Source organism: Tenebrio molitor, unplaced genomic scaffold, assembly GCF_963966145.1.
Source record: "Tenebrio molitor unplaced genomic scaffold, icTenMoli1.1 SCAFFOLD_221, whole genome shotgun sequence".
NCBI classification, from domain to species: domain Eukaryota; kingdom Metazoa; phylum Arthropoda; class Insecta; order Coleoptera; family Tenebrionidae; genus Tenebrio; species Tenebrio molitor.
Genome location: NW_027184119.1, coordinates 20,055 through 39,151, shown reverse-complemented (window position 1 = coordinate 39,151; position 19,097 = coordinate 20,055). Strand labels below are relative to the sequence as shown.

The 19,097-nt window shown below is 64.4% G+C and overlaps 6 non-coding genes across 6 annotated transcripts; all 6 read right to left on the bottom strand.

Moving 5' to 3' along the window:
• Positions 1-1,027: 1,027 nt before the first annotated feature.
• On the bottom strand, positions 1,028-1,101 carry TRNAP-GGG (transfer RNA proline (anticodon GGG)). Its single transcript has one exon. It is a non-coding gene; the product is annotated as a tRNA-Pro (tRNA).
• A 163-nt stretch (positions 1,102-1,264) lies between these two features.
• Positions 1,265-1,337, bottom strand: TRNAA-GGC (transfer RNA alanine (anticodon GGC)). The gene has a single exon. It is a non-coding gene; the product is annotated as a tRNA-Ala (tRNA).
• Positions 1,338-1,611: 274 nt separating this feature from the next.
• On the bottom strand, positions 1,612-1,695 carry TRNAL-CAA (transfer RNA leucine (anticodon CAA)). Its single transcript has one exon. It is a non-coding gene; the product is annotated as a tRNA-Leu (tRNA).
• Positions 1,696-1,844: 149 nt separating this feature from the next.
• TRNAR-ACG (transfer RNA arginine (anticodon ACG)) lies at positions 1,845-1,917 on the bottom strand. Its single transcript has one exon. It is a non-coding gene; the product is annotated as a tRNA-Arg (tRNA).
• Positions 1,918-2,086: 169 nt separating this feature from the next.
• On the bottom strand, positions 2,087-2,160 carry TRNAD-GUC (transfer RNA aspartic acid (anticodon GUC)). Its single transcript has one exon. It is a non-coding gene; the product is annotated as a tRNA-Asp (tRNA).
• Positions 2,161-2,297: 137 nt separating this feature from the next.
• On the bottom strand, positions 2,298-2,378 carry TRNAY-GUA (transfer RNA tyrosine (anticodon GUA)). Its single transcript has one exon. It is a non-coding gene; the product is annotated as a tRNA-Tyr (tRNA).
• Positions 2,379-19,097: the final 16,719 nt, after the last annotated feature.

Below are 19,097 nucleotides of genomic sequence, written 5' to 3'. Positions count from 1 at the left end.
TGCCCTATGCGACCGCCTCTGCGTGCAGTGCGGTCTCGCTCCCCCGGCAGGATTCGAACCTGCGTGATGGACGCCTTAACAGGGCGGCGGCTTACCAGTTAGCCCACAGGGGATCATTCGAACCTGAAAATACTCGACGGAGCGTGTTAGATTCGATATATGCAACGGGACTCGCCATTTTGGGACAAGCATGCCGTCAGCGGGGCGGTCGCGAACGCCACCTCCGTGAAGGAGGCCCTCGCCGCACTCGGGTACCGCCCTGGACCCAACAACTATCAGCGCCTAAAGAAGCCTGCGAGCGCTACTCCTTGCGTTATCCACGCGCCAACAATCACCGTGCCCCAGTCCGGCGAAGCGACCGGGTGGAAAGTTTCACGACCTGCCAGCGCTGAAGGAGGCCCTGAGTGCTAACGCTTCCGCGCGAGCGGCTCTTCTAGCGCTGGGGCTATCTCTCTCAGGCAAGAACTATGCGGCCCTCACCCGCGCTTGCCACTTCTACGGACTGACTCCTCCCTATCGCTCACGTAGTGGCCGAAAGCCGGTCCACCCTTCGGAGCGATTCGGCTCCCGGGAGGTCTTCGTAGACGCAGTCAAGGCGTCATCTTCGATCACAGGAGTGCTGTCGAAGTTGGGTCGCCACCCGACTGACTGGCAGTGGGTGAAAGAGGCGAGCAGGCACCACGGTGTGGAGTTGCCTAACGGGAACTTTGCCCGCAAGCAGGGACGTCCTCGCAGAGCACTGGAGGATGTCCTGGTTGAGAACTCCACGTACTGCGACAACCAGGCACTGAAGCGCCGACTGATAGAAGAGGGCCTCCTAACTGACGAGTGCGAATCGTGCGGCTTGCCTCCTGTCTGGCAAGGGAAGCCGATCATTCTGCAATTGGAGCATCGAAACGGAGTCAGAAACGACAACCGTCTGGAGAACCTCGGGGTGCTTTGCCCCAACTGCCATTCACAAACCGACACCTATACGGGCAGAAACAGGCCGTAGGTGGACCGCTTCTGCCTGACGCACAGTGCCTCGTCGGGATAGCAGGATTTGAACCTGCGACCTCACGCTCCCCGAGCGTGCGCGCTACCAACCTGCGCCATACCCCGAAGCGGAGAGAGGGGCACATCCCCTCGCTCCATTCGCTCGCCCGACCCGTGCACTGGCCGAACTTCCATCCCGTGTCCGAGAGCAGAGGCGGATGGCGTACCTGCCGACTGCATGACGACGGCTCGCACCACTTCGTGTGGTGGACTCTCCTGCTCTCGATGGTGGACCTGAGGGGGATCGAACCCCTGACCTCCTCCGTGCCACGGAGGCGCGCTACCAACTGCGCTACAAGCCCATGGGGCGCGAGGCAGGATTCGAACCTGACCTACAGGGCAACATCTCCCTGCTGTGCACCAACGCCCACGTCCTTCACGGTCACACCCGCTCTCGACACCTGCGCTCGCCGTTCGCGACCGGCCACGCAGACGTGGGTCTACACCACCTCCGCCAAACTGTGGGGGTCGCCTACTACGACCGCAACCGCCTCTCAAGCACAGGGAGAGCGCCACGCGATCACCTGAGCCGACTTGGTCGCCCGAGCGGAGTAAGGGTTTCCGCAGGCTCCACCGTGCCTCCCGAGGGACTTGAACCCTCACGCCCTGATGGACAGTGCCTTTTGAGGGCACCGCGTCTGCCGATTCCGCCAGGGAGGCAAGCCCAGGTCTCTTCTCTCGCTCCTGGATCGCGAGTCGTACCCCCAGCCGGATTCGAACCGGCGTAACCGGCGTGAAAGGCCAGCATCCTGGGCCGCTAGACGATGGGGGCGTGCCCTTTGTGCCCGGAACTCTCGCCCCGGGCATCGTGCCCTCAGCAGGATTCGAACCTGCAACCTCCTGATCCGTAGTCAGGTGCGCTATCCGTTGCGCCATGAAGGCAAGGTGTGTGGCGTCCAGCGTCCCCTGCCGCCCCGTTCTAGACCGAGGCGGCAGGGGAGAGGCTGGTCTTGGTGGCCTATTGTCCGGGCTGGCCACGACCGCGTTCTGTCTGTCTGGGCCGAGCCGCGCCACACGGCGACTCCCCAGAAGGGCGATGCAACACCCTGAGCGACCCTGACGGGACTTGAACCCGCGACCTCCGCCGTGACAGGGCGGCGCGCTAACCATCTGCGCTACAGAGTCAGAGGCACGTGGAGGGCGGCTATGCGCCATACCCCGCGAGGTCCCGAGTCCAGGAGCCGTACCCACTCCTGGGGGTGTCTCTCGCTTCGCACGAGGCCCCGGGGCGTGTTGTTCCCAGAGGTGTTTCTCGTGCTCAGTGCGCCGTGCTGGATTTGAACCAGCGATGTCGAAACGCCTGATTTACAGTCAGGTCCCTTAGGCCACTCGGGCAACGACGCGAGCGCGGCTGTTCAGAGGGATGCCCTTCCCAGCCGCAGTGTGCCTGAAGCAGTAGATGGAGCACGGAGTCCCCGCTGGTGTCGCTCGCTCCCGCTCTGGGGAGGTCCTCGTGACGTGCGGGCCGCACACATTTCCTGCCGACGCAGAAGGCACTCTGCGTCTCATCTCCGCTGGCACCTCCGAGTTCTTCGGAGTCGTGTCCACTTCCCCCAGGAGTCGTCCTGGGCGCACTGATGGGGCTGGCATCCGTCACTCATCAGAATGACGGTCCCCCCAGTAGCGAAGGGTTCGCTGTGTAGTTGTCACTGGCTTGCGCCAGGGCCGAGGTTTCAGGTCCTCGACAACCCCCTCCGAGCCTTTTGACAGTTAGCCCGATTTCGCTTCGGTGCCTCGGAGGTTTCGCATGGACGGCGGGGATCGAACCCACAACCTACGGTTTTGGAGACCGTTGCACGACCGTTTGTGCTTCGTCCATATGAGGCTATTCAGTTTGTGTTTGCCCTGCTCAGACACAAGAAAAGGACCGCTCCTCCCGTGCCTGTCGGCTTAGGTGGAGCGGCCCTATTCGGTAGGTCCGTTTGTTCCTACCTCACGGGATTGCTCCACTCGTACCGATGCGCTGGCTCGGGGTCCAGAACGCAGGCTTCTCGGACGTCGGAAGTCCGGTCAGCGCCATCGAGACAGCGTCGTTCGAGCGCACGTTCTGGTGAACGTGTGCTTCATAGCGATTGCTGGTCTGCAACATGGCCTTTCCTTCCTTCTTCGTCCTGAGTTGAGGGAGACCCCGTGATGAAGTCTCGGTTGAGACACTACCACAGAGCGCTTCCACTGATGCAGGAAATCGGGTGACTCCCTACAAGGTGTGACTATAGCACCTTGCTTCGATCTAGCGCAAGTCCTGTGCTGAAACTGCCTGTAATGCCTGATGGTTATGCGGCGTCGCGCCTGAGTGGGCGGCGCTCATACTCGGAGAGACCTCCCCATATCCCGAACCGCTCGTCATTCTCCAGAGCGTATTCGAGGCACTCTTGGCGCACGGGACATTGAGCGCAGACGCTCTTCGCGGGCCGCGCTGAACCACCCCTCTCGGGGAAGAACTCCTCGGGGTCCGTCTGGGCACAGAGCGCCTCCGCCTGCCATGGGTCGTCATCGAGTGACTGGCCGGTGAGGAGCGCGAACAGGATGTCACCTGAGACTGTGCGCTCTGCGGCCTTCTCCTCGGGGAGTAGTGCTGTCATGTGACTAGCGTAGCAGGCAACGTATGCAAGGAGAAGTCCCCTGCGAGAAAAGGCGGTTACGCGACCCAGACCTCAAGTTGAACCGTGGTTGAATCACGTGCAATCTCGGACAGAACTCGCTCCACGTCAGACCACTTCAAGCCTCCGATGCCGCACCCGATCCGAGGCAGGGCCACCAGCCCCACCCCGTTCCGCGAGGCATGCTCGACCATTGAGCGGACACTGGATTCGAGCCACTCCAAGCGAGCGCAAGGACCCGGCTCATCCTGCGAGGCAAGGTTGTAGACCCAGTGGTTGTTCTGCGGGTTCTGCCACGCAAACATCTCGCCCGCCTGGAGGTCTCCGCTGAGGCATCGCATCCGATACTCCTCATACATCGAGGGGTACCGGATGCGGAACTCCCTGGCGATTCCTGCGCCCATAGCCCCACGGATATTGACCCCGTGCCCTACGGCGAGCGCGCGAGAGAAAAAGAGGTCGCCTCTTCGTAGCGTCAGAAAGCCCATGGCCTCTCTCCCTCTTGCGTGACCGCGACGACCTCGCGGCGCGTGACATTGACTCGGATCAGGCGCGCTTTGCAGGCGCGCGCCTTGCGGATGACGGCGGCGGTACCCCCGGAGGTCTTGCCCTCCTTGTGTACCGCAACGAGGACGTTCGAGTCACGGATGATGAGGTCGTTGCGCGCCCTGAGCCACCTCTGGTCGTAGTTCTCTCCCAGCACGACGAGGCGAGAGGCGTTGGTGGCGAGGTCTGCGTGCTTCTCCTGATCCTGGGGCTTCCATCGCGAAGCCTGGTCAGGGGAGGGGAGGTACCCCCACAGCCGGAGTCCGTGATCGAGGGCGGAGTTCGCCCAGATGGTGTCCGCCCCGAGTGTCATCCCGGAGATCGCGACTTGGGCACCCCAGTTCTGGTGCAGTGAGCGCATGAGAGCGGGGAGCACTTCGGCCACCCAGGAGTTCTCGGTGGGGGAGAGGAACTGGGGGCGGTGTCCCGTGATGCCGACACGAGCGAGGGAGGGCGAGCCTCCACGGAGGTCGTCGCGGTGCTTCATGAGCAGTTGCCCAAGGGTGTTTGTCCCTGCCCAGTGGTAGTGCTTCTCGCAGGTGCACTGGCCCCAGTATTGGTCGTGCCAGACGTTCCCTTCGATGAGAAGCGCTTCGCCTGTGTGCAGGAGGCGCTGTGCGAGCGCGGTTCCGGGGGCGAACTTCTCCCGGAGGATCGACTCCATGTACCCGACCTTGAGGTGGTCGTCCCATCCGTCACGGAGGGTGACCTTCTGGCCTTCGCGCTTGGCGCGGCCTGGTGTCGGCTGTTCGTAGACGAGGCTCTTCTCGGCGGGGTTCTCGGTCTTGGCGGCGTTGTAGTGGTGTTCCACGGTCTTCGCCATCCGGCTTTCCCAGGAGAAGGCGTGCTCGTGGAAGTTCGAGAGGAACGCGAAGGCCCCGGAGAAGGACTCGACCACGTCGAGTTGGGTCCTCCGTGCGCGGGAAGTCTTCTGGTCCATGTGCAGGGGGTTCCCTCGTTCCGTTGAGACGTGTCTCTACATACTGTAGCACCATGAACAATACATAGAAATTGGCCTTGCATCTAAGGCGCATACAGTGGCTCACCCATCCCTCTCCTCTCCCCTCAAACTCCAACCGCTCCGGTAGACTGGCATGGAGACCAAACAAGGGATAAGGGTGGGTGCATGAGCCAGGTCAGTTTCGATGAGCCGTTCGCGAGCGGAGACAGCGATCCCGGATTCGCGGGCGCTCCCGAGGACTTGGAGACGTTCGAGGACGAGTTCGCGGACGACCAGGAGAGCGCGCCCCTGCCGCCGACCCCTCTGCCTGAAGGGAAGACCGGGTTCCTTCGCCCCAACGGCCAGCAGTACACGCCACGGTTCCTCGCAGGCATGCAGGACATCGCCTTCATCCGCAAGTGCGCGGAAGAACAGGAGAACGTCCTGCTCTACGGACCTCCCGGCACTGGCAAGACGGCTCTCCCCGAGAGTGGGCTGTTCATCGACGCCGAGCGCAACGAGGACGGCACCTACAAACACCTCGGCATGGAGACCATCGTGTGCTCCGTGGACACGACGGAGGCCGACTTCTTCGGCACGTTCTTCCAGGACCCTGAGTCGGGCAACTTCCTCTGGTCCCCAGGCCCGCTCCAGCGGGCCGTAGAGCAGGACATCCCCTTGTACGTGGACGAGGTGTTCCTTGCGGACAGCCGCGTCCTGTCTTCGACGCTGTACCCCCTCATGGACGGTCGCGGGGTACTGCGCATCCCGATGAACCCTCGCCTGGAGCCGATCCCCGTGGGGGAGCGCTTCTGTGTGATCGGGTCGGGCAACCCGGGCGTCCCGGGAGCGAACTTCTCTGAGGCCCTCAGGAGCCGGTTCGACCACCAGATCGAGGTCGAGACGGATTGGGAACTGGCGCGCGCCCTCGGGGTGCCCCAGAACGTCATCAACGCCGCCAAGGCGCTGAACATCAAGCGGAGGGAGGACATCATCTCCTGGTCCCCTCAACTCCGTGAACTCCTGGCCTTCAAGAGGGACCGCGAGAAGAAGGGGAAGAAGTACGCCTACTCCGCACTGCTCGGCAAGGCCCCCGTGAAGGAACGCGAGGAGATCGAGAAGGCTCTGCACCGCTCCGTGCCAGACTCCCGCGACTCCCGCGCCCTCCATCTCGGCGGGGAGTTCGTCTCGTGATGCCCACGGCGCGCGCCCGGGAGGCTCTGGAGGTCCGCATGAGCACGGTGATGCGGGCGCTCGCGGATGCTGACGATCTGACGACGAATCTCCTGTGGGATGTCCACGAGGAGGCTGGCCTGCCGGACGCCCCAGCCTGGTTCTCGCCTTCGGAGCGCACCGTCACCATCAACGCGCTCTTCGCCCTCCAAGGGGATGACCCGGGGCGCGTGAATCCACTGACCCCGGAGGGTAGACGCAAGCACCCGCACATCATCGGCTTGGGGTGCCATGAGGCGTCGCATGTGCGCTTCACGCAGTGGGGTGAGAAGTGGAAGGAGGTCATGGGCGGGGTCTCTCCCTCCGTGCGAGAGATTGCGACGCTCCTGGAGGAGCCTCGGATCGAGAAGCGGTACCTGTCGGAGCGCCCTCAGGACCGAACGTACCTGCGAGCGCAGTCTGTCCTCATCGACCTCACGCAGTTCGCCCCGCCCTCGGAAGAGGCGCGTGAGGCGATGGAGGAAGAGGGGTGGGTGGACGGATGGAGGGCTGGAGTGCTATCCATCCTGACTCTTGCCCGAGGCGACGCCGGAGTGCTGGAGCCGGAAGACATCGCGACCCCGCGCAGAGTCCTCTCCCTCGTCCTGGGGGATGCCCTCGATGATCTTGAAGCGCTCTGGAGGGAAGCGCTCGACCTCGAAGACGGCGACATCCCCGGCCTGCTCGACGTCGCCAAGCGTTGGATCGAAGTGGTGGGGGAGAAGCCGGGTGGCCTTGGACTGATCGTGGTGTGCCCAGGGGAGCCTCCGGAACCCCCGGAGTTCGCTGACGACATGCTCGATGCCCCCTCCGAGCAGACAGCCCTGGTCGCGATGTCCGGAGACCTATTGTCGGACCTGATGTCTTCCCTCACCCAGGAGATTCAGGAGGAGAACGACGTTGAGGCGGAAGCGCAGGAAGACGCAGAGTCGAAGGCGGAAGAAGACCAGGCAGAGCGGGATCAGGAGGCCCGTGACGCCAAGGTCCAGAAGCAGGCGCAGAAGAAGGCGACCGAGTTCTTCGAGAACCCTGGCAAGTCGAGCAAACTCCGCCTCGCCACGAAGGATGAACGAAGGGACCCCACTGACGCTGAGCGGCAACTGGCGGTACGCCTGACGCAGGAGATCAAGCGTGCGCGGTTCCGGGAGCGGGACAAGATCGACGTGCTCTCGGAGACGCCCCCGGGACGCTTGCAAGGCCGCGAGGCGATGCTCTACACCGCTCAGCGCTCCATGCGTATGCAGACGACTGCCAAGCCCTTCAGGACCCGCCTGGGCCGCCACACGGAGGAACCTCCCCTGACTATGGGGATCATGACCGACGTCTCCGGCTCGATGGCCTCCCTGATGGCGTTCGCTACAGCACTCTCGTGGGCCTCGGCCAGCGCACTGAAGGGGATCGGGAAGTCGCTCTCGGTCGCGTACGAAAAGAAGATCACCGTCCTGTCAGAGCCGGGAGAGTTCCCCTCTCGCCCCTTCCCCCTGAAAGCGAGCGGCGGCGGGGAGGGACTTCAAGGCCGCGTTCTCCCTCGTGGATGGCTCACTGGACCTGACTACCGGGCGCGGTGTGCGCCTGCTGTTCGTCATCTCGGACGGGGAGTACAGCCCCGCGCAGGTGAGTGCCGCTCGGGATGCTGTTCAGCGCCTCGAACGCGGGGGAGCGAAGGTCATCTGGTTCGCCCCTGAGCGTCGAGGGAACCGTGACCTCATGGGGATTCTGGGCCGGAAGGGGCAACGTCGCCTTGTGAACGTGCCGCAGACGTACCTGTCAGCCCTCTCGGGTGGAGGCGGGAAGAGAGCGGTCGATCAGGACACCCTGGTCGAGACCGTGATCTCGGAGATCACCTCTGCCCTGAGACAGGGCCTCAAGGTGTAGCGGAAAGCGCCAGGAAGACCTCGGGTCCGCTGGTCGCTAGAGCCTTCAGGACGACCCGGACGCCATCCTGGGTGATTGTCCTGCCCGTGAGGGCCACAGAGCGCTCCAGGGGCGCGGAGAGCACCTCCTGGGGGTTCTGCCACGCCTCTGCGATGGCGGCATCCCAGCCCGCCTCGGGAGTGGCCCACTTGCGCAGGTCGCCCGCCTTGATGACGTAGTGTCCGTCCCTCTTGACGATGGGGGTCTTGGAGACGCGGTGGAGATCGGACATGCGCCAGATTCGGATGACGACGCCGGGGTAGGCGAGCGCCAGCGGCATCGTGCCGGGGTAGACCTTCATGCACTGGTCCCAGATCACGATGCGCGAGTCGTCGTGCAGGACGGACAGCCTGCGACGCTCCTCCATGGTCTTCTCGCGCACCTGCTTGCGCATCTTCTCGGTCATCCCCTTGCCCACCGTGTCAGCGAGGGGAGTCGGGGCAAGCGCGTCACCGATGGCGCGCTGGAGTTTGTCGAGATCGGGAACGCTGTAGGAGAACACATCCTGCCGTGCCTCAGCGGCCTTGGAGCCAGGCAGGGTGACAACGGCAGAGACCATGACCGGCTCGTCAATAGCCATCCAGTCGCGTCCGGTCTCCGCCCGCCATTCGCGAATCGCGATCAGAGCAACCGCCCGCACCGTCTTGCGCCACGGGTCCACCCCCTTGCTCTGCTCCACGAGCCGAGCCTTGCCATTGCTGAACCCCCCGAAGGACTTGGACCCCTGAGGGGAAGGCGTGCCGTAGACGACGAAGGACAGCACAGGGTCGATCAGGTCGGTGCGGATGGAGTAGTTCGGGACCCGGCTGAGGGTCTTGCCCTGACTGCCCGCCTCCTGGGCGACCCGGGCGTTCTTCGCGTTCGCTCGGGCCTGCGGCGAGACGCTCTTGCTGGCCGCTTTCGCCATGGCCTGGAGCGAGCCTGGTTCGGTCTTCTTTGGGGTTGCCATCTCAGCCCTTCTTGTATCCGTTGACCACGTCGCGCACGTGCTCGATGACGTCATCGACACCGGAGTTCTGCGCGCTCCGGGAGCGGCTCGCTACCTCCTGGCCGGGAACCGCTCGCACTTCGATCAACTTCTGGCCCGTGGGGATCGTGATGACGGCGCTGATGGCCCCATCGGTCTCACGAGTCTGGAACGAGGCGGTGAACCCCTTCAGGGGACGCACCTCCTGCTCCATGACGGCGTAGACCTCCTCCACTCCGGCCTTGACCAGAGGGTGGCTGGCGCGGCACGCGGGGCAGAAGCGATCCGTCGCCTTCATGGAGGCGAGTCGGCTCAGGTGCTCAGCGCATGTCTGGTTGGCGCATCGCGAGCATGCCGCCTTCGCGTCCTTCCCGCACCCGTCCTGCGTGCAGGAGAGGGTCTGAGGTGCCTGCGGTGTCGCGTCGGCAGGGAAGTCTTCGGCCTGTGCGGCAGGGAAGACCTCGTCGGCGGCGGGTGACGGCTCCTCGGTCGCGTTCCACTCGTCCGGGAAGGTCTCTTCCTCCTCCAGCCCAGCAGAGGCGGGCGCAGGCGCGGGGGCGGCGTCGTCATCCGGGAGGTCACTGATGGCGTCCTGCACGGGTGCCGCGACGCCCTCTTCGATGAGGTTGCCTTCCTCGTCAAAGTCAGAGCGCTTGCGGGGCTTTCCTTCCGGCAGGGAGAAGTCGCCGTTCGGGGGAGCCTCTCCGCGCGGGAGCCACTTGTCGAGCGTCTCCGAGTTGTTCTTGCCTCCGAACCAGGAAATCTGGACCTTCTCGATGTCCTGACCGAGGGCGTTCATGATGCGCGCGCGACCAGGGATGGTCTTCGCCTTCTTCTCGCCGTCCTCGAAGACGTAGCGCGTCGAAGGGAGGGAGGGAATCTCCTCGGCCTTCCTGCCGAACATCGTGTACAACTGCGAGTCATCCATCTGGCCCGTGATGGCGCGCACGGGGAGGTTTCGCATGAGGGCCGAGCCGATGGCCGTCATCTTCACCTCCTGTGCGATCAGGACGGTGTGCATGCCGACGTTGCGATACTTGCGAGCGTGCCAGCCCGTGAGCCGGGTGATGACGGCGCGGGCGAAGTTCTCCTTCTCGACGCGCTCGTCCCCGTTCGCGGACTCCATGTCGGTGTGGTCGAGGTACTCGTCCAGGACGACCAGGATCGGGAAGAACTTCTCCTTCCGCTTCACCTCATCGGGGAGGTGGACCCACGTCGCGACGTCCTTGTAGCGGGCGAGCACGGAGGCGCGGCGCTGATGCTCCGCCTCCACCCACTCCAGGCCTGAGGCCATGACGACTGGCCCTGTGATCGGGTTGCCGTCATCGTCTGGCTCTGCCGCGTCTTCCTGGCCGTTGACGGCGACCACGCCGGGGCGTCCTGCCCAGCGTCGTGCGAATGGCCCCTTGGGGTCCACGACGACCACCATGCCGTACAGGCTCGGGTCCCAGGGCATGGGCTTGATGAGCACCTGAGCGGCCATGATCTCCGCAAGGGAGGTCTTGCCTGAAGAGGTGGCTCCCGAGACTGCTACGTGCGGCGATGCCTCGTTCAGGGTCAGGTACTGCTTCTTCCCGGACTCCAGGTTCTGGCCGATGATGAACGTCAGCGGGTCGGGGTCGATCTCCCCATCCCAGAGGACACCCGTGGGGTAGTTCGCAGGACCGACCTTGGCTCCACGACCCCGAGGGTCGCGCTGGATGCGCCACTCCTCATCGCGGGGCATCTTGGCATTGAGGTTGACGCTGAACTCGTCCCACTTCTTCACGTCCTCCACCGAGAGTTCCTCGGGGGCGACGGCGAAGAACTCGTCAATCTCGTAGAGGGATCGCCACTTCTTGACCTCGATAGCCTCGTTCGGGTTCTTCAGTTTCGCGGCGCGAGGGGTGCTCGTTCGTGCGTTGGCTTTCGGGTACCCAAGAGTGTCGCGGGCAACGGCGTAGACGGACCCCACTGAGTCCTGACGGGAGTTGATGATGCTCTGGGTTCGGTAGATCGAGAGGCCGTAGTAGACAGGGGCACAACGAGTCCGGCGATGACCTCACGGATCGCGGCTTCCTGACCTGGCCCCTGCGTACCGAGGCTGGTGAAGGTGTCGATGCTGAGGGTGGAGTAGACGCCCGAGAGCAGGACGATGCCCAAGAACCCGAGAGCGTAGAAGAGTCTCCAGGGGAGGAGGTCGAGGTTGCCCATGATGTCCGTGGTGTCGCGGACATACTGGCTGGTCTTCGGGAGCGCGGGCAGTGGCGGGCGCTTGGGCTTGCCTGACTTCGTCTTCGGGGGGTGGGTGCGCGAGTAGTTGCGCACCGTGTAGATGGCCACCTGGGCGAAGGGGATCAGGACGATCACCGCGAGGCTCAGGTGGTTGAGGAAGTAGTCCTGGTAGGACTGGCCCAGGAGGCGCGGGAGGAAGAAGATGATGAGGAGCGGCGCGAAGATGTAGGCGTTGCGGAACTCCCAGGCCACGTGGCGCTTGAGAAGCGAGGGCTTCTCCTTGGCGGTGGTGGTCTTGGGGGTCTTCTTCTTGTCCTTGGCGGCGACCTTGTTGAAGACGGATCGGGCTGAACTGGCCGTCTTCTGCTGTCGCTCCTTGGGTTCCTTGGGTTCCTCAGAGGGCAGAAGAGCCGTCTTCTCCGAGCCGTCCGCTTCGCTCACCACACCACATCACTCCCTGGGTCGCTTCTCAGCCCACCCATCACTCTCCCCCTGTCGCACAAGGGCTTGAACTTATAGTAGCAGGCCAAGGCGAGAAGCCCTGGCCTGCTACCTGTTTACCCTTCTATGTCGGGCGTAATCCCGGCTCTCAGGAGGGGTAAAACCTCGCGGTCACTTGCCGCCCCAGGGGTCTCCGCCCTGAGCGCCGCCGCCGCTGTTGCCCCAGCCCTGGTCGCTTCCCCAGCCGCCGCCCTGGCCCTGCTGAGGCTGGCTCTGGGGCTGGTTCTGCTGGTTGCCGCCCTGCTGGCCCGGGTGAGCGCCATTGGCCCACGGATCGCCGCCCTGCTGAGGCTGGCTCTGACCCTGGTTGCCCCAGCCGCCGCCCTGGTTGCCACCCTGCTGGCCCTGCTGACCCTGGTTGCCGCCACCCTGATGCCCACCCGCATTGCGGGCGACCTTGTTGACGGTGGCGGTGGCGTAGCGGAGCGAGGGACCGATCTCCAGCGCCTCGACCTTGAGGGTGCCGACCGGCTCGCCCGCCTTGTTGATGTACGCACCGATCTCGGACATGCGCACCTTTGCGGTGATGCGGGTCTTCGCCGCGAGCGTCTCGGCGGCGTTCTCAGCCACATCGCGCCAGCACGTCACCTCCGCGACGAGGGGAGGGACGCCCTGCTTGCCGTTGTTGGACTCCGGGCGGGCGTCATTGATGCCGACGCGGAAGTTGCAGACGGCCACACCGTTGGGGGTGAAGCGCAGGTCGGGGTCACCGAGGAGGTTGCCCTCGATGTTGAAGATCGGCTCGAATGCCATGGTGTTCTCTCTTCTCTCTGATCGTGAGTGGTACCGCGATGAGAGCCAGTTGAGAGGGCCGTACGGAGGAGGAGATTTCTTGCTTCCTCGTCACTTCACGTGACTCTCCATTCTGTGCCCCTTCACGGGTTCTATCTCGCTCGACTCCAGTTGCCTGACGTCGTATTTACGAGCATAGCACCTAGCGCAGACAAGTGTGTCAATTTCGTCGCTGGCGTGCCTGGTAGTCGCTGACTGCGACCTCCAGGAGGTGCGCCGCTCGCCCCGCGTCCATCTTGCCGTGCCGCCAGAGTCGGGTGACCGCCTCGGTGCGCATGAGGAGCGACGCGACCACGGGGGAATCGAAGTCGATGGGGGAGGCGTCATCGGTGAAGACAGGCTCCTCACGGACAGGGGTCTTCTTCCCGAATATCTTGCTGACGACAGGCTGAGGGAACTTCGCGCTGAGGCCCGGGATGAAGGACGCTCGGCCCCTCTCCTGGCGTGGCGAGTCGATGTCTTCCTCGGGGATGTCTTCGGTCAGGCGCTCCGCGATCATGTCCGTGATGGCCTGAGCCGCCGCCTCGGGGGTGAGGGACTCGGAGTCGATCCTGTTGTACACGTCCCGAAGGCCGTTGCCATCGAGCGTCTCCGCGATGAGGTACTCCGGGTACTCCACGAGAGCGATCCCCTCGCGGACGGCGGGGTCCGCTGACCTTCCCTTGAGGATGGGGTCAAGTGCGTTGGAGTCGCTCATTCCGCGCTCACTCCTTCTCGGTTTGTGAATGCTTTCAGCCTACGGGAGCAGGTGCTTTCAGGAGCGCGGCGACATGAGGTCCTCGTCCCAACGAGGGCCGTCCACCCACTCGTACCCTCCCCTGTCATCCAGGAGCGCCCACCCAACACTCCACCCCTTTCGCAGGAGCACGGGCACGGAAGCGGTGTCGGTGATGTGGCCACGCAGGTGCCACCCATGGTCATAGGCGACCTGGGGTGCCCCATGGTTGCCGTGATGGCAGTCGTGGCAGAGGTCGAGGATGTTGGAGGGGTTCCACTGACCTCCCTGGCCTCGTCCGACACGGTGAGCCTTCTCCAGGCCTCCTGGTGCGCCGCACTTCTCGCATATTCCTTCGGAGCGGTTGGCGACCGTTTCCCTGCATGTGCGCTCCTCGGCTGTAACCGAAGGGCGAGACGGACGTTTACGTGGGGTCCCCGGCTTGGGTTTGCCCTGCGGGGCCGAGCGCTCCAGAGGCTTCTTGCGTTCCGGGGCCTTCTTCCGCTCCGGGGGGATGATCCTCTTGCGCTCACTAGCCTTCTCGTGCGCCCGCTCCTTCTCCTTGGCCCACTGTTCGCGGACCTTCTCCGGAGACGTGCGGAACGGTGTGCGCTTGAGGCCCTTGGAGGGGTCTGATTTCAAGCCCTTCGAGGGGTCAGCCTTCAGCGGCTTCCCCCGACGAAGAGGAGTCGTGCCCCTCTTCATCGGGGTCTTGCGCTGGAGACCCTGGGGCTTCTGCGCCTCCGCCATCACTTCCGGTTGCGCTGAGCGCGAGAGGTGCGGCGCGTCTGGTGCGCCAGCCAGAGGTTCAGGGGACCCTCGGTCTCGTTCACGTTCACCGTGGCCTCAAGGAGGTCGCCCTGCTCGGCCTCGGCGCGGAGCGCGGCCACTTCGTCCGGGGTGGTCGCCTTGCCAGCGGCCTCCGCGATGCGCAGGGCTTCACCGCCTGCACCCGAGGCGGGGGTCTCTGCGCTCTGCGGAACCTCCTCGGGGGCCTGCTCCTCGACGGGCTGACTCTGCGGCTCCTGAGGAACCTCAGGGGCCTCCTGTTCGACGGGGGCGGGGGCGGTGTCCTGCTGAGGGGCGTTGGCCTCCTCCTGGGGAGCCTCGCTGACCGGGGCGTCCTGATGCTCCTGTGCGGCGGGAGCGTCACCATTGCTGGCATTGGTGGCATTGGATGCAACGCCCAGCGAGGCGCGGATGATGGAGATGACGGAGCCGATGGTCTTCTCCTGGAAGCCGTCCTGTCCCTCCTGGCCGAAGATGACCTCTCCGTTCGGTCCCGGGGCGACATAGACCTTCGTCGCGAGGAGGTTCGCGTCGCTCACGTCCTCGTAGATCGAGCGGAGGGTCGAATCATCGGAGACGACCTTGAGTCGCTCGATGATGGCGTGAGCGGAGTCAGGCTCCTGCGCCTCGGGAACCGGGGCCTGCTCGGGAACCGGGGCCTGCTCGGGGGTGTCAGCGGGCGCGGGGGAGGTCTCCTGCTCGGGAGCGTTCTGGACAGGCGTGTCCTGCGCCGGAGCGTCAGAGGCGGGAGCCTGATCCTGCGCCGGAGCATCGGTCTGCGAGGTCAGAACCCGGTATCGGTGGACCAGGAGAGACTCCAGTGGACCCGTCTTCTGTCCCTCGGCGGGCGGGAAGGCGATCTCGACGCCGTCCTCGGTCGCAACCATGGAGACCGGGAGGTTTCCGTACCCGTTCTCGCGGCCCTGGATGCCCAGGTTCTTGATCGTCTCCGGGTTGTCCCAGCCCTTCTGGATGACGTCGAGGAATGCACGCACGACCTTCTCGGACGGGCCGTTGTTCGACTCGTCGGCCTCAGCGGCCTGCGGTGCGGCACCGTTCTTGTCCCGCTTGGACACGGAGGAGAAGTAGTCGCCTGCGTGGCGACCGGCCTCAGCGAGGAGTGCCGACGCTTCGGTGACGACCTCCTCGGACCAGACGGTGAAGGTCTCCTCGTCGGCGTCGAGGCCGGGGTAGGGGAGCAAGCGCTTGACGACCCACTGGACCCAGTGCTCGGCCTCGCGGTGCGAAGCGGAGGTGCGATCCGAGACAAAGCCATGGCCGTAGGCGTTGGCCTGCACGGTGCTGGCCATGCTGAGCACGGCCTCAGAGAGCCTCCAGGCGTCCTCGGGGCCGATCTGGGCCTCCAGGTCTTCCGTGAGGTGGCGGTAGGCCCACTCGAAGACCCAGCGCTCGGAGGAGACGACGTAGCCACCGAGGTTGATGCGGCCATCCGAGGTGCGGGGGTTCCACTGCTTGCCCTCTTCGAACTTGCCAGAGGGTCGGCCCTGAGGGGTCGGGGACATCGCCCCGGATGCCTGTGCGATCTGGTTGGCGAGCGTCGGGCCGAAGTCCTTGAGGGACTGGCTCACGATGCCCTGGATCAGGCTCGCCAACTCGTTGGGGGAGGGGAAGCCGCCCGCAGTGGCGGGTGCGCCACCCTGAGCAGAGTTGGAGGGAGCCATCGCGCCGTCGCGGATCGCGGCACCGATCTCCTTCCAGTCCTCGCCAGTGGCGTGGTTCCGCCAGCCCTCGGGCGGAAGATCGCCGGACTTGTTATTGACCAGGGACTTCCACTCGGAAGGGTTGCTCTGGATGTGCTGGGTGCCCAGCCCATTGACGAAGGCGACGCGGTTGGAGGTGTTCTGCCCGCTCGGGCCGAGCATGCTCTGGCCGTCTCCGTCACCGTTGGGGTGCTCAGCGCCGCGAAGGGCATGGATCGGGGTGAGGGGGCTGATCGGGTTGCCCGAGGAGGAGTTCTTCTTCTTCCGCTGGGTCTCGATGGCCACGGCGATGGGTGCCTTGTTCTCCAGGGAGTTCCGGAGGATCGAGACGGTGTGGTCGTCGTTGTTCATGTGCGCAGAGATCGCGTTGGAGAAGCCCACCGACGCAGGGTCGAAGTGGACCGTCAGGAGACCTTCGCGGTTGCCGCTTCGTCCGCCCTCGGTGAGGTTGCTGACGACGATGCCGGGGAAGTACCGGACGTAGACCTGGGGGCGCGCGGTGATGACCTCACCACCGTTAGTGGGATCGGCGGCGCGCTCTTCGGGGCCGTACGCGATGAAATTGCTAACCCGGCTGGGCAGTTGGTCTGGGCTGATACTCATGGTGGAACCTCTCCTTACGCTCTGTGTCTCATACAGTAGCACCCTAGGCCGACAAGGCCAAGTCCCGTTCTGTATTTGGTCTTATGAAGGTTCTATCACCAGGTACTGACACTTACGCCTGGGGTGCGCTGGGGGAGCGCACGAAGCCTGCGAGGGACTCCACCTTCGGTCCCATCGTTGTCGCACCGAAGCGCTTGTAGTCCCAGGCGGAACGGAGCGACTTGAAGGTGTCCCACACGAGAGGATTCTTGATGTCGTACTGGCGTACGACGTAGCCGTCAGGAGCGAACGCCACCGCCGCACCCAACTCCACCTCGTACTCCCACGGCACCCACTGGTCCTCGTCGGGAGTAGCCCCCTCGATCCAGACCTCCTCAGCGTGCGCCGCCGCCGTCAACTGCATCCCGGTGTGCACCGAGAGGTCGTAGGTCTTCGGCTTGCCGTTGCGCTGGAAGAGACCCTTCTTGGTCTTCCAGTCCATGACCGTGATCGCAGGACCCCAAGGGGCTTCGATCTCGCAGATCAGGTCCGTGGTCCCCGCGTACCCGACTTCCTTGTTCCAGACCGTGGCCTCGGGCATCAGGGGCTTGGGGCGGAACTCGTCCCAGAAGCGATGGAAGTGGTCGAGGAAGGGGAGCACTCCTGCGGCCTCACAGATGGAGCGCTGTTCGGCCACGTCAGCATCGGTGCCCTTGCCCATCTCTCGAAGAGCGAAGGCCTCTGCGTAGTTGTGGACCTTGTCGCCGCGTGTGGAGGCGTTGTTGCGGTCTCGGTCTGCGGCTCCTCTGAGCCAGTCGGTCATCTGGCGCTTCTGTGACCACTTGTCGGGACCTTCGGGCATGGACACCACTCGCTGGACCCTGTCGATGTGAGCGAGGGTCTCGTTCACGGCACACAGCGCCTCCCACCACTCCAGGTCCTGCGACTCGACAGCGAGGACCGTGGTGATGGAGGGAACTTCCGGCTCCCCGCCGCGCGTTCGGGCGTACATCCGGCCCCAGTCGAAGGTATGCGCCAAGCGAGGATCAGTCATGGGAGGTCAGCCCGTTCATTTGTCGTGAATGCGTCAACTGCTACCCTACCATCCGCATCCGACACCTTGGCGACAAGTCCAGTTCCACACCTGTGCTGTTGTTGCGTAATTGCTCGCATCTTCCTGTTTGAGACAAGCAATCCACACGTCTCTACAGGGCAAATGGGGTATTCTCGTGAACGACGAGCCGATATAGAAGCCGAATCTGAAGGAGCACATACACATGGCTGGACTGAACCGTACCCAGATCGAGAACGAGGTCGCCCAGACGCTCAGCGGAGGGCACAAGGAGGCCAAGGAGGCCGTCTCGGTCATCGTGGAATCCATCCAGCGCACCCTCACCGCTGGCGAGCGCGTGCACATCACCGGCCTCGGGAGCCTCAACGCCGTGCAGGTCCCCAGCCGCATGGTGCGCAACCCCGCTACCGGCAAGCGCGTCCGTGCGAAGAAGACCGCTCGCGTGATCTTCCGACCCAGCGACCAGCTCAAGGACCTCATCACGGGTCGCAAGAAGCTCAAGCCGAAGAAGTAAGCCTCCTTCGCTTCGTTCGTCTCGCGCCTGTCCCGCTAGTTTTGTTCACCTACTCAGGTGTGCTAATCTGGCGGGACAGTTGCATGTATGGAGGCCCACGAATACCCCGTAGCGGCCCCTCGCAGGCGAACCAGGGGAGACCCCTGCACACCGACGACCAGGAGGTCCCCCTGAAATGATGGGCTACAGCCACGCGATGACCGGAGCGGCAGGGTGGCTCGCGATCACCTCCACCTCCGGAGTCGCACTCGGCGTCTACGACCCGGGACCAGGAGCCGTCGTGCTCGCAGGGTCCATGTACTGCGCAGGAGCCGCCATGGCCCCTGACGCCGACCATGGGCGGGCAACCATCGCTCACTCCCTCCCGCCCGTCACCATGTGGATGGCGCAGGGAATCGGGGTTGCCAGCGGAGGACATAGGCACGGCACCCACTCCATAATCGGCGTTGCAGTGTTCGCCCTCTTCACTTACCTCATGTCCTTCTGGGTCATGGACATCGAAGGCCGAGACGTGGCCATCGGCTCCGGACTCATCGCCGTCTTCCTGGTCGCCTTCGCAACGAAGACCTTCGGCCTCCACCGCTCCATCGGCACCGGCATCGCCGGGGACATCCTCGGCACCAAGGCAGGGCCGTGGATCGTGGCCCTGGGCACAGCAGGCATCGCCACGTACTACCTGGACGAACGCTGGTCGTGGCTACCCGTCTGTATGGCACTGGGAACTTTCATCCACGTCCTTGGAGACGGCCTTACCGTGCAGGGGGTTCCATGGTTGTGGCCCTGGAACCCCAAGCCGCCCAAGTGGGTTCAGGCCACTCCCGTCATCCGGCAACTCTGGCTGAAGAACGGCTACTTCCGCCTCCCTATCCTGGGACGCACTGGCGGCAGTGAAGAGAAGGGCTTCGTCAAGTGGGGGTCGTTCCTCGTTCGCAAGGCCACGGGGAGCAAGAAGAAGAAGACGAGTTGGCAGGAGACGCTCTTCA